Source organism: Xenopus laevis, chromosome 4S (genome assembly GCF_017654675.1).
Source record: "Xenopus laevis strain J_2021 chromosome 4S, Xenopus_laevis_v10.1, whole genome shotgun sequence".
Taxonomy (NCBI): Eukaryota; Metazoa; Chordata; class Amphibia; order Anura; family Pipidae; genus Xenopus; species Xenopus laevis.
Genome location: NC_054378.1, coordinates 114,651,546 through 114,665,979, shown reverse-complemented (window position 1 = coordinate 114,665,979; position 14,434 = coordinate 114,651,546).

Below are 14,434 nucleotides of genomic sequence, written 5' to 3'. Positions count from 1 at the left end.
ATTATGGATATTTAGACAGAATGGGAACAAGGTCACACAGCTCGATGGCGGGTTGAAGAAAACAGTGTGCAAATAATGCCTACAGGGCAAATAATGCCTAAAAGGTCAACTTATACACTACTACAGCGGTAGTAAAATAAAAAAAAGTAAAATAAAAAAAAAATGAATATTAAAAAAAAAAAATTAAAGTTGGTGCTGCTGAACTACTAGGAGCAGCAGATTAGCACACCAGTCCCACTCCCCAACACTGCTAGACTAATAGCACTGGGCTCTTATAGTAGTAGTAGTAGTAGTAGTAGTAAAACAACAAAAAAATAAATAAAAGCAGTCCTTACAAGGACTACTGTTATTGCAGCAGTCAGCAGATGAGATCAGAAGCAGGACAGCTGCCCACTGCAGCTACATACAGAGCACTGCAGTAGAAGGTAGATTACTAGCCAGCAAAGCTACCTAAGCTAAAATGTCCCTCAAACCCCTGCAGACTTCTGTCCCTCCAATAACAGAGCAGTATCAAAACGATTACTAGCCAGCAAACTTTCAACTGTCCCTGAAATCACTAACAGGCAGCAGCTCTCTCCCTACACTATCTCTTCAGCACACACAGGCAGAGTGAAAAAACGCTGCAGGGCTTCGGTTTTTATAGGGAAGGGGAGTGGTCCAGGGGAGAGCTTCCTGATTGGCTGCCATGTACCTGCTGGTCTGGGGTGAGAGGGCAAAAAAAAGCGCCAACAATGGCGAACCCAAAATGGCGAACGTCGCGCGACGTTCGCGAACTTCCGGCGAGCGCGAACACCCGATGTTCGCGCGAACAAGTTCGCCGGCGAACAGTTCGCGACATCTCTATTTGTAAATCCACATCTTTTCAAGTTTTTTCAACATTAGAGGGGTTATTTATCAAGGTCTGAATTTATCTCAATATCAGCTGCTACAAACTCTGATCTAACCAGCTTGGGTTTTTAATACTTATTTATTATTACATTTTCCCAAAAATTACCTTTGTGGGAAAAGCTCACATTCTCATGATTTTTTCGTGAATTTCCCCCGAAAACTCTGAATTTTTCAGAATTTTTTCGCCCTGGGGGTCTCTCAAGATTTTTATGTATCTTTGGTAAGGTGTTTAATACGGGTGTGATGGGATATTCTTTAATTAAAAATTGTTTCAGATCCTCATCAATTATGCCTTCCTCAAGAGCATTATACACTTTATCTATTATACATTGTTGGATCGAGGTAAGGCGGTTCGTATTTACCTTCTTGTACACTTCCGTTTGTGCCAACTGTGAGGAAATCTCCACAATGTAAAAATCCTTGTTCATGACCACTAGTGTCCCTTCCTTATCGGCCGGTTTAATTACAATATCCTCATTGTGTAACAACTCTGCTAGACAGGACCTCTCTCGGTAGTTTAAATTTGATTCTTGCCCAAACCAGGGATTACGTATGGCTTTTTGTTTTAATTTTTCTATGTCATTGGTGACCATTTTCACATATGCCTTAACCACATTATAATTATAACCACAGAATAATGCGTGAGCGATCAGGGGTATTACTGGTACAGGCAGTCAATGGCACATCAGACATTTTGGCTCTTTAGCCTTAAACTCAGAAAAAATCTCTGCAATTCAATGTCAAGGTTAAATGTGTCACAACAATATGTGGAACAAAATGAAAGGCCCTTTTGCAAAACTGACAATTGATGCAGAGTAAGTATAATGTTAGAAATATTGTTGTTTGCGCTTGTACTTGTCCTGTTTCGCTAGTCTCTGTGGAAGCTGCCTCCGTTCCGGCTGATTCGGACCGTACCTCGGGTCCCTGGTATTGTAGATTCTGTCCCCTCTTATGTCTCTTAGATCCTCGTCTGGTTTTGTGGGTTCCAAGGTTTTTCTGGATATTGATTTGACCAGACGACAGGAGTGGGTCTCGCAGTACAGCACCTGACAAAAGTGTGATTTGAGGAGGTGAGCGCTACACATAAGTGGCCAGTCCTACGCTCAATTTTCATCTGATTCATTAAGAATTCTATTGCTTCATTATACATTTTACAAAGGGACTTAGTTTTACCTGCAACTTACTCGCTGTTTTCAAAGTAAAACTCCCAAACTTTTATTAGACACCAGTGGGATCACCTGACTATAGCTGGGAAGGGTGGGAGCTACAACATGGAGCTGGTCACTGCTCCTGTATAAACTATATAAACAAGGGAAAGTTGTGCTCACCACTAATTTTTAAAACCATTAGGTGGGGGTGCAATGAGGCTGTGACCACAAAATACATATAGACAAATACAAGAGTCCTCAACCCATTATCAATATGTTTATAACAGAGACATTTTGTGCAGCTAGTAAGTTGCAGGTAAAACTTAGTCCCTGTGTAAAATGTATAATGAAGCAATAGAATTCTTAATGAATCAGATGAAAATTGAGCATAGGACTGGCCAGATATGGGATGACTTTGACGTAGTTGACCAGCTTAAATATATTGCAATATATGGACAAACAATCCCTGTTTTGTTTAAAGGGTAAGGCATTTTTCAGTAGCAGTATGCACAAAATGTCTCTGTCTTAAATATATTGATAATGGGTTGAGTGCAGAGGAATCTTGTATTTGTCTATATGGGACTAAATGCAAATTGCTTCCTACAATAACATACTCAATAATAGCCCTTCCAATCCCGTTATATTTTAACAGTTGGTTTAATAGATTCTGTATATTTTTTAACTGTTTAAATACATTTAAAGGGGTGCTTTACTTTTTTTTTAAAAAAAACTTTTTCTTTTTTCATTTGGTTTTGTGTAAATATGAAGTAGAATAAGTGAATGCATAGGTAAATTGTTTCACATGTTTTCCCCATATCCCCATAGTGTTCTAATCCCCTTATAAGGAGGGACTAATGGCCCGGGGGCAGGCTTTTATATAAATGGGAACTTTCAGCAGAAAGTGGTTGGTAATGGCTTTCCATAGTATTTTCATATAGCAGTACTGAAATACGTCAAAATTATAAAAAAAACAATGGCACTAGATGCACTTTAGCAGGGAAGTATAAGGCTTTTAATGTTCATTTATGTGGAAAATTACTTTAATTTAACCATAAACTATTTTTCGGTGGATAGGATCAATGGGTTTAAATTCAAATCACAACCTTTAACATTTTCCAACTGGTTGTAACATTTTTATTTGACCAAGGCCTTTATTTATTTCCGGCACAATAGAATGTTAGTCCTGTGTGTCAATCCAAAGTGTTTCCTTGTCAGTCCAAAGGGTTTTTCAATCCCCTGACTTTATTATGCCGCGTGCTTTCTGCTGAAAGGCTATTTCCAGTTTCACCAACCTTTATGTAAACAGACACTTTCTCCTATTCTTTCTCTAGAGAGGTGGCATGTTGAAATGCAGTCTGCTGGAAATCTCCCAGGCAGATAAAGGGCTGTTAGATGAATACTACACTAGCTATTGTTTATTTTCATTTCGGATACATCTCTTCAAAATAGCCTTGGCAAGTGGAAGCTTTTCAGATGTTTTGAAAAAACCTCCCAGAATCCCTTAACAGAGTTTTGATGTCCTTGAGATGTTAGTAGCCGAGATTTAAAGGAAGCGTAAGTCTAAAAATCAATATGGCTAGAAATGCTGTATTTTTTACACTGAATTAACTGTACCCAATTCACTAACCTCCAAAAACTCACCAGCGACGGCTTCGCTCACAGCGCCACACTTCACCAGGCGTAGATTCGCCAGGACAACGCTAATTCACTAAAATTCAAAGTTGCGTCCAGGGCGCCAAACACTGGCGAAGTTGTGCTAGCGTTACTGCGCCAAGCAAAGCGAAGTTGAGCTAGCATTGCCTAATTTGCATACGGTGGAACGTTAAAGTTTATGTATATGTTGCAGCAAATAAAATAGAGTTGTTATATTGTCCTACACATGAGCCCAGTGTATAGTTTATGTGCCATATGTTAGGAAATGTAGAGGGGAAGCTGGTTAACCCCCAAAAAAGTTATGCTCTTTTGCAGCCTATCACCCTGAATATAAGGAAAAGACGCCAGCGTTTTTTGGGACTTAGAAAAATTTTCAACAATTTTTTGAGGAACTCCTGTCTACTCTATTGCACTTCGCCTGGTCGGAGGTGGCAAAGGCAAGTCTGTCGCAAGAGGTAACGTTCAGTAAAATCCGCATCTTAGTGAATTTGCGTAGTTACGTCCATTCGCCAGAGCGCAAATTCGCCTGGCCTTAGGGAGCTAAGTACCACTAGAGTCTATCTCCTTCGCTAGCGAATTTTCGCCAGCGTTAGTCATTTCACCCTTTAGTAAATTTGCCCCATAGAGAGGATATTTTTAAGTGCCTTTTTGTGATATGTACTAGCTGGAGCCACGTTGTCTCGTCTCACTGTATATTCGTATACTGCTGAGATGACAATAAAGTTTACTTTACTTTACTTTACTTTACTCAGTAGCCCTATAACAGTAATGAATAGTAATCATTGAGGCCTTCAGAGTTGTCTACAGGAGCTCCCCATCTTGTAATGTATTAGGTCATTTTTGTGTCAGTGGCACTGCACATGCTCAGTGTGCTCTGGGAGGATCTAGAGAAGCTAAGCTTAATGGTCATCAGTATTGATGGGTTAATTGATTCGCCAGGCATGGATTTGTGGCGAATTTCAGCATTTTGCCACCCGTGAATGTTTTCATGAAACGGAGCTGAAAATTCATTGCAACATAAAAAATTGTGACGCGTCAAAATTTTTCAGACACCCATTGACTTCAATGCATTTCACAAATTTTTCACCATTTCGTAAATTTTTCACAATTTCGTAAATTTTTCACAATTTTGCAAATTTTTCTGGAGTTTCGCAAATTTTTCAGCAAAGTGAAAAGGGACAGATTAGCCCATCACTAGTCATCATGCATCATAATCAAGTAGAAAGTTAAATGAGATCTATCACGAAAAATAGGGATTCTGCATTTTCAGCAGGATTCGGCCGAACCGAATCATAATTTGCATATGCAAATTAGCGGCGGAGGGAAATAGCGTGACTTTTTGTGACAAAACAAGGAAGTAAAAAATGTTTTCCCCTTCCCACCCCTAATTTGCATATGCAAATTAGGATTCGGATTCGTTTCGGTATCTGGCTGAATCTTTCACGAAGGATTCGGGGGTTCAGCCGAATCCAAAATAGTGAATTCAGTGCATCCCTAATGAAAAACCTATCACTCTCAATGCTGTCTTCATGCTGAGTAGTGGTGGGTGAACGCAAAAAGTTTAAATACGAGGGGGGGGCAATGGGGGCAGCATTGACTTGTCCACCTTGCCAGTTTTTTTCTCTTACTTTTTCTTTACTACATTTCAACTCTTTTCACCTGCCGCAGCTGAAAAAGGCTCTACCCAAATCACAGTTGGCAAGGGTCAAACGGATAGTTACGGCGGATGATAAAGTAGAAGTGAGACTATCAGAAATGTGCCAGAAATTTCAAGTAAGGGGATATCCAAAAGACCTCTTGAAAAAACAATGTGCTGATATGAAAACAAGAAGTAGGGTGGATATGTTTGAAAAGAAAGAGAAAAAAACTGGCAATCATGTAGCATTTGTGACACGCTACAATGTCTTAAGTAGACATATAGCAAAAATTTTAAGAGGCCATTGGTCTCTTTTAAAAGACAATTTTCCTCAAATTGAAGCCTTTAAGAGACCCCCAGTTATTGCCTATAAGAAAGGGAGGAATCTAGGTTCAGTACTAGTTAAATCTGACTTGAGCACGAAAAATGTAGATTTGAAATATGGGAATAAAAAAGGAACTTTTCCATGTCTTGACTGCAACTGCTGCTCCAATGTCCAAAAAGGCGAATTTTTATACCATCCAAGGAAGGGTAATCCAATTCAGATTCCCGGGCGGTTCACTTGTAGTTCCACCTACGCTGTGTATGTTATCAAATGCCCATGTGGGCTTGCGTATGTGGGCCAGACAACTAGAACCGTCCGGGAACGTATTCGTGAACATAAGTCGGCGATTAGGACTGGCAAAAAGGAGCAGGCAGTTGCAGGTCATTTTAATGCATTGGGACATAATGTGAACCAATTGCGGTTTCAGATCATTGAGGTAGTAGAACCAAAACGTAGAGGGGGTGATAGACTCAAGGAGTTACTATTCAAGGAGGCTTCCTGGATTAGGAAACTCGAAACATTAGCCCCTCTAGGTTTAAACAAAGAATATGATCTGAAACCTATTTTAATAATTTTTATGTCTCTACTTTGTATTTTTTTCACAGATTTGCTACACATGAATCGTGTTATCTTTTGCATTATTGGAAACATTGTTAGATATTTAAAAGGTTAATATGTTACCTATCACATGCTATGTATCAACCACTAGGTGGAGAGGTGGGGGTATAAATTGGTGTGTTGTAAAATGTCAGTTAAGCTTGACAAAGGGTCAGGTGTGACCCGAAACGTTGCTGTAATGCCCTAAAGGGTTCCAATAAAGGCGTTTTAATTTCTAAAAAGAAGGTGGTGCTGTTTCGTCTTGTACTACTAAGTGTATACCCGTGGAAAAGTGGTCACTGGATAACTTGCACCACAAGAAAGAAAAAGCCAGGAGGCTGTGCTGACTACCTTGTATATACCGTTACTATTCTGTTAAGACAGGGGTCCGCAACCTCCGGGCCATGGGCCAGAACTGGGCTGTGGACAGTCTTGAACTGTGCCGACGAACCTAGCGACCAATTAACAAAGAGCGCCAAATTTGATGCCGTGCATCCAGAATTGGACACCCAACCCTCCCAAATCCCCCCAGGAAAGGAACCCCCCCCCCTGGGCCTTGCAAAATAATTTGGCTCTACCAGGCCAAAAACGGTTGTGGACAGCTGTGTTAAGAGGTGCACATCTTCACTGCAAAAGGGATCACTTTCGGGTGGTCATCTTGGGCTAAGATGCCAAAAATGTTTTTGTTTAGCTCACTAAATCTCTTTAAAACCCATTTGCTAATGTCTAGCTAGTGTTAATGAGATGATTACACTTTTGAGGTTATATTTGCATTAGTAAGTATGTGTGTATATAAATATATATATATATATATATATATATATATATATATATATATATATATATATATATATATATATATATATATATATATATATAATGAACATATATAGAGAGTTCTTTGATTCTAAGTACTGTCTGAGGTTCACCTCCCCACATCCTTCCCTTGAGTGACTTTTTCCCAACACAGCGCAGTGAATAGCAAATAATCATTCCTTGTTCCATCTCAGCTCTGCCAGTACAGGTGTCCTTTTTCATCTGTCAGAAGCCAAGCCATGCGCTATAGATCGTGTGCTGCCAGTATCCCTTGCTGAAGATGAAATTAAATCATTTCTTGCTGCCACCGCGAGATACCGAGTGTGAATAAAATGCAAAATCTTTTTTTTTTTTTTTTGCTTCTTGTAAAAGTAACGTTTTTTTTTTTTCACCTCAGTGGAAACTTGTTTTTTTTCCCCTCCACAACGGATGATTCATTGACTTGTTTTTAAAAATGTCTTAACAGCTATTTCTGTAACCCTTGTGTAATCAAAGAGAAAAATGTGTTGAAATCCCCATTAAGATATATTTTACACTGCTTAATTCAAGGCTGCATTGTTTTGCATAGGGGACAGCTCTGGAATTTTGAGCACTTTGAATTCAAAGAAAGCTGAGATGTATATACTGTATATATTTCATTATTTTTTCAAGAACCCGATCATTATGAAATTATAACATTGGCAGAACAGGAGGCACCATCAAAAAAAATTTAAATTTGGTTTTAGGAACTCTTTTAGAGAGCTGTTGAGTACTCATGGGGAGAGTTATTGCCAATGATGTGTTGTATAAATGTAATGAGTCTTTGAGAGATTGGGCAACTATGTTGCTTGGCATGATCTTGGTCTGGAGGGACCGAACTGGCAGCTTATATAAAATGAAAGGGGTGGTTCACCTATAAGTTAACATTTAGTATGTTATAGAACAGCCAAATTCTTGAAGCGGCGAAAAGACCCGAAGCCGCAAAAATAGACAAAGTTGAAGTGCTGAATTGGCGAAAAGACCTAAAGCCACGAAAATAGACAAAGTTGAAGTCCTGAAGCCACGAGTACAATCCTACTGAACCAATGTGTGTGGTTTTTTTTTTTAAACCCCATGCCACAAATGTATTATTTTAATCCTCTATAGGCCCCTGCCACCAATGTTTTTTTTAAACTTGTAGGGGGCCATGACCACCAATGTTTTTGCAAAAACTTTTATGGGGGCCCTCACACAATTTTTTATTGTGCCAGGCCTGACCACCAATAGTTTTTTTTAACTTGAAGGGGGGCCCAGACCACCAATGTATTTTTAAAAAAACTTTTATGGGGGCCCTGGTGCCAATAGTTTTTTTTTTAACTTATAGAGGGAGGCTGACCACCAATGATCTTTTTTAACTTGTAGGGAGGCCCTGACCACCAATGTTTTTTTCTAAAACTTTTTTGTGGGACCCTGGCCTCCAATTTTTTTTTTTTTAATTATAAGGGGCCCTGACCACCAATGGCTTTTTATAACTTGTGAGTGAGGGGGTTTACCGGTTTTAGCACTGGTGTTGACTTTTTACTGTGGTGTGGGCAGGATCTGGGGTGGGGCTTGGGGGTGGGATCTGGGGTGGGCGGGGACCAGGGGGCCCAGAAAATGTGTATTTTCCATTTAGCCCTTCTAAGGGCAGAGACAGACGAGATCAGAACGAAGAGAAGGAGATGGCGCTCGTGAAGTCCACTGGACAGAATCTGCCAAGAGGGGGTAAGTAAAGAGTTAGGGGCATTTGCCCAGGGTAGCAGCTAGGTTAGGGGGGGGAGGGGAGGGTGGAGGGATGGGGGTCTATGTAGGGTAAGGTTTTTTTTTACTTTAGGGTTTGTTCCTCCTTTAAGGCAGGGCCTTTGCTAAGTTGAAGAAGCAAGGTGTGGTGTAGTGTAGTGTAACTACAACTCCCACAGGCTACTGCGCAATAAAAATAGGGAAGAATGGACGCATGACAAATGACCCGCAGGGTAACTTACAATAATGAGGCAATTGCAGTATTGAAATACCAGCCTACTAGGACAGACAGATGAGACAGCTAGGAATGTGACTCCCATAAAGATGTAGTCAAGCAGTAAGGCAGACCTCCAGGTAGATGTACCTTGCAGTGGTCCGGATCCCACCCAGTGGAGAAGAAGTCTAAGTCTGACACCCTATCAACTGTGGTCCCTTCACTAAAGGAAATCTAGGAGCCTTGGGAAGCTACTCCCTGCTACAATCCTCGATGAAGCTCCAGCTGCTCTTACTATCTGTCCTCACTATCTTACTCTCCTAGAGAGTACTATAACAGATCTTATCGTGTCTCTAGCTGACCTCGTTCACGGGGTCCCAGCTCCCCGACTCTGTCTGGTACTGGTCCCTCTAGGGCAGATTGACTTTACTGGGCCTTGTGTACCCAGGCTCAATGGGAACATCCAGATGGTTAGGACAAAAAAAGCCAAAGAGGAAGATCCACCCCTTTCCATACACTATATTTAAGTGTGGCAGAAAGTGGTCATTACACCTCTTGACCAATAACTAAGATATGTAGATTAACACTAGATACATGGGCTTTTGCCCAGCAACTAGGGAAAAGGAGGAAGGGTAGGAAATTAAAGCCATAGGGACATATTAACCCTATGGGTCCCTACATAAGTTTATGTCGCTCTGTACATTTATTTTTCATTGCCATTCTTTATCATCAGTTTCTATCTCACCATGAAATGCATCCATGACAGTTAGCTCTTGGGCCTCTCATGCTGCAATAATTCTGTTATATATAATGTGTAATAGCTTATAGTATGTGTTTGCTTGCTCCTATGTGTGCCAGATAATACCACTGCCAAACAGCATTGGCACAAACTGTAACTGTGATGTCAAACTGATACCATGTGATAAGGAACTTTTATTTATTCAGACTGTTCCTGGTAATTAGGGGTTTATCAGCAAATTATTTAAATAATAAAACAGACGGACATAACTTATTGTATTCACAAGCCTCATATCATTTTTGCATTTGTCCATGTGAGTTAAAGCTGCCATATTGCTTGAAACTTGCCTCTGCTATTTTGTGGTTGTAGCACAGCACAATCTGCTTATGACCAAATTTATGGGCAACGTGCAAAATGTGCAGGCATACTGTATTATAATGCAGTGTTATTTGAAGAACTCCAGCGTAATTGCATGCACCAACAAAGTAGCAGGTGCTGTAGCAAACGAGACCTGTAGCAAACTAGACCTTTGCACCTGTCATTCCATTAATGCATAAGTCTGTCTATGCTTAATTCAGGACTAGAGCTTGAAATATGGGATCCAATAGAGCAGTGGTAGGCTGGGAACTCTAACATTATTGTAATAAATGCATTTATGGAATATACCTAACCTGCCATGTGTTTTTATTTAGCGTTTTTTTCCGTAATTCCTGCATCATGCTTAGTAAGAATTGTTGTTCCATGGTCATTAATGTCAGCCGAATTAGAAGTCACCCAAAGGTCTGTTTCCATTAAAATTTCACCCGAGGTTTCTCAGGAGCAACTTTCTGACTTCTTTTCTGAGATCCATGCCATCAACAGAACTGGTACCAGGACAAGGATCCTGGGATGTTAGGATTCTTTGCAAGTAAGGAGGAAGAATTGATTGCACATGACTCAAGATATTTTGTGAAAATTGCCTCTTAAAGCCAAATCTTAATGTCATTGGCAGCAGCTACTGGGGACAAGTGGACAAGTCCACTGGGTAATGTTGCACTGACTACAGTTACATAGTTAGTTACATAGTTACATAGTTAAATTGGGTTGAAAAAAGACAAAGTCCATCAAGTTCAACCCCTCCAAATGAAAACCCAGCATCCATACACACACCCCTCCCTCCTTTTAATTAAAATTCTATATACCCATATCTATACTAACTATAGAGCTTAGTATCACAATAGCCTTTGATATTATGTCTGTCCAAAAAATCATCCAAGTCCCTCTTATAGTCATTAACTGAATCAGCATCACAACATCACCCGGCAGTGCATTCTACAACCTCACTGTCCTGACTGTGAAGAACCCCCTACGTTGCTTCAAATGAAAGTTCTTTTCTTCTAGTCTAAAGGGGTGGCCTCTGGTACGGTGATTCACTTTATGGGTAAAAAGGTCCCCTGCTATTTGTCTATAATGTCCTCTAATGTACTTGTAAAGTGTAATCATGTCCCCTCGCAAGCGCCTTTTTTCCAGAGAAAACAACCCCAACCTTGACAGTCTACCCTCATAATTTAAGTCTTCCATCCCTCTAACCAATTTAGTTGCACTTAGTCTCTGCACTCTCTCCAGCTCATTTATATCCCTCTTAAGGACTGGAGTCCAAAAATGCCCCCATACTCCAGATGAGGCCTCACCAGGGACCTATAAAGAGGCAGAATTATGTTTTCATCCCTTGAGTTAATGCCCTTTTTTATGCCAGACAGAACTTTAATTCTGGGCAGTGTCATTCTGTGGCTACTAAAGCAAATAGACAAAACCCCCAGATCCTTCTCATTTAAGGAAACTCCCAACACACTGCCATTTAGTGTATAACTTGCATTTATATTATTTTTGCCAAAGTGCATAACCTGCATTTATCAACATTAAACCTCATTTTCCAGTTTGCTGCCCAGTTTTCCAGTTTAGACAAATCATTTTGCAAAGTGGCAGCATCCTGCATGGAACCTATAGTTCTGCACAATTTAGTATCATCTGCAAAAATAGAAACAGTACTTTCAATGCCCACCTCCAGGTCATTAATAAACAAGTTGAAAAGCAAGGGACCTAGTACAGAGCCCTGCGGGTTCCTTCAGCAATCACGGCATTGATAGGGAGAGGCAGCTACCTATAACAGCTCTAATCCAAGAGTCCTTTCCAGACACTCACATAAACAATATATAACAATAGCCTTGGATATTATGCTTGTCCAAGAAATCATCCAAGCCATTCTTATAGTCCTTAACTGAATCAGCATCACAACATCACCCGGCAGTGCATTCCACAACCTCACTGTCCTGACTGTGAAGAACCCCCTACGTTGCTTCAAATGAAAGTTCTTTTCTTCTAGTCTGAAGGGGTGGCCTCTGGTGCAGATCCTCTTTATGGGTTAAAAGGTCCCCTGTTATTTGTCTATAATGTCCTCTAATGTACTTGTAAAGTGTAATCATGTCCCCTCACAAGTGCCTTTTTTCCAGAGAAAACAACCCCAACCTTGACAGTTTCCCCTCATAATTTAAGTCTTCCGTCACTCTAACCAGTTTAGTTGCACTTAGTCTCTGCACTCTCTCCAGCTCATTTATATCCCTCTTAAGGACTGGAGCCCAAAACTGCACTGCATACTCCAGATGAGGCCTCACCAGGGACCTTTTTTATGCAAGACAGCACTTTATTTGCCTTGGCAGCCACAGAATGACACTGCCTAAAATTGGACAATTTGTTATCTACATAAATCCCCAGATCCTTCTCCATTAAGGAAACCCTCAACACACTTTAATTTAGTCCATAGAAATAATACTTTCAATGGCCACCTCCAGGTCATTAATAAACAAGTTGAAAAGCAAGGGACCTAGTACAGAGCCCTGCGGTACTCCACTAACAACACTGGTCCAATTAGAAAATGTTCCATTTACCACCACTCTTTGAATCTATCCTTAAGCCAGACCTATATCCAGGTACAAATACTATGTTCCAGATCAAATTCATTGATTTAACCAGTAGCCACTGTGAATGCAGGGACTTTGGTAAGTCCAACCAATGTTTTTATTGGCCATCAGTTGTCAGTGAGATTCTGGGAGTTCTAGATAAACATCAACAGATGGAGGACATTCTGATGTATACAAGCATGAACTACAAGCCAGGTCTCCAATATGAGGGTAACATGCATACGGCCACGCTTATCACCCCCACCTTGTGTATATAGCATTTCCCCTTCTGTATAGTGTCATTGCCCAGCATGAACTGTGTGGCAATAAACATGAGATTTTAAGAGCCAGTGGTAATTATTTCAGTGCAAAACTTTGCCAGGTTAGTGAAGCGATCCAGGACAGAGGAGCCAATGCAGTATATTGTTCTTGGATAAGGATATGTAATATACTGGTCTGAGGCGAGAGAGAGAGAGGAGGGGGAAATCAGTTCCAGTTATTCTGTCAGTGAGTGACTTTTTAATCCCATGAATGTACTACAGGGCTGATTCTGGGTATTTTTCTGGTGGTTTGCCCTGAAGTGTTCCTGCAGCTGTTGAAATGCTCCCCACGAGCTGTCCTGGCTGAGTGGGCACAAGTGCTTAACAGCTCAACCAGCACACACAGCACAAACAGGAGGAGTGCAGATGTCCTATTAAATGAACCATTAACCAAATCTCCCCCATCCACAAAGCTCCAGGCAGCCCACTGATTCCTCTGTCAAAATAGTGCTGTAATGCATCGTTCACTTAAAGGGATACTGTCATGGGAAAAAATTTTGAAATCTGACATGGGGCTAGACATATTGTCAATTTCCCAGCTGCCCCAAGTCATGTGACTTGTGCTCTGATAAACTTCAGTCACTCTTTACTGCTGTACTGCAAGTTGGAGTGATATCACCCCCTCCCTTTTCCACGCCAGCAGCCAAACAAAAGAACAATGGGAAGGTGACCAGATAACAGCTCCCTAACACAAGATAACAACTGCCTGGTAGATCTAAGAACAACACTCAATAGTAAAACCCATGTCTCACTGAGACACATTCAGTTTCATTGAGAAGGAAAAACAGCAGCCTGCCAGAAAGCATTTCCCTCCTAAAGTGTAGGCACAAGTCACATGACCAGGGGCAGCTGGGAAATTGACAAAATGTCTAGCCCCATGTCAGATTTCAAAATTGAATATAAAAAAATCTGTTTGCTCTTTTGAGAAATGGATTTCAGTGCAAAATTCTGCTGGAGCAGCACTATTAACTGATTCATTTTGAAAAAAAAATAATAATATCTAATATCTAATATACTGTTATTAAACTACTTTTAAATGAGGGAAGTATCATGATTTCACATTCTTATTTGCCTTGGATTCAGCAGCCCATGGTGGACGACATTCCCAGTTATTCCAGTATTTATTCTTGCCCATTTTATGTTGGCTTTCTATTCACTTTCAGGGCTGTTATGCCCAAGGAGACTTATCTATTAACGTATTCATATTTATCAATGGGGCTGGTGGAGTAATTAGATGTTACAGGGACCCAAAACATTGGTAATGGTAAGTTGACCTATTCTACCATGATCTATTGATATTGTTCATTAATTAGGGTCATACTGGCCCCCCTACACTCCTGGGCGTATCTGCTTCCTCTGTAGTTACACCCCTGAGTTGGTGATATTGTTTCTCATACCCTGACTTATAAGCAAGCTGGTAAATTC